The following is a 698-nucleotide window of genomic DNA, read 5'->3' on the forward strand; positions in this document are numbered from 1 at the left end:
TGATGCATTAGCAAGTATACTTGGCCAGTCAGATATGTTTTTATAGGCACATATATTCCTATTCCCATATGCTATTTGTCATGCATCAATCATAAATTATTTTATGTTAATCATCCTGGCACCTTTTTAAATCAAACCAGCATTTATTTTCTCTGTTGATACTTATGAATTTGTTTTCTTTGTTATATTTTTGACATGAATTTATATACACATGTATATACATATATTGTAAACACTGTTAATTAAGCTTACTGGATATCAGCCTTGTGCCAGATTATTGGAATGCTGACTGTTTGGATGGTACTTTTTTATTGGCATTTAGATGTTACAGTATCCTTCATTATTATACACTATTAATCCCTAATTGGTAGGTATTTTGGTAAGTCATTCAGGAATGGATTTTAAGAGAAGTTAGTTTTCTTCCTGCTGTCATACTTTTCTATGAGGATAGTGGTCATGGGAGGAGAGTTAGCAGAATGAGCAGAGGATGGAATGTTCAAGATAATTTTGGCATGAAGAGAAAAAAGAAGAAGAGTAATTGCTGAAGACAATAACTTTATCTAATATGAGAGCTATAAGGCTAAGACCTTTCACATGACACCACTGGTTCCATCATGTGAAAGGGTAGTGTAACTGCAAGCAAAAAGTAACCACATGCCACTGTCAGCAGCAGTTACCTCCCCATGCCTATGCCATGA

This window comes from Scylla paramamosain, chromosome 6, assembly GCF_035594125.1.
Source record: "Scylla paramamosain isolate STU-SP2022 chromosome 6, ASM3559412v1, whole genome shotgun sequence".
Taxonomy (NCBI): domain Eukaryota; kingdom Metazoa; phylum Arthropoda; class Malacostraca; order Decapoda; family Portunidae; genus Scylla; species Scylla paramamosain.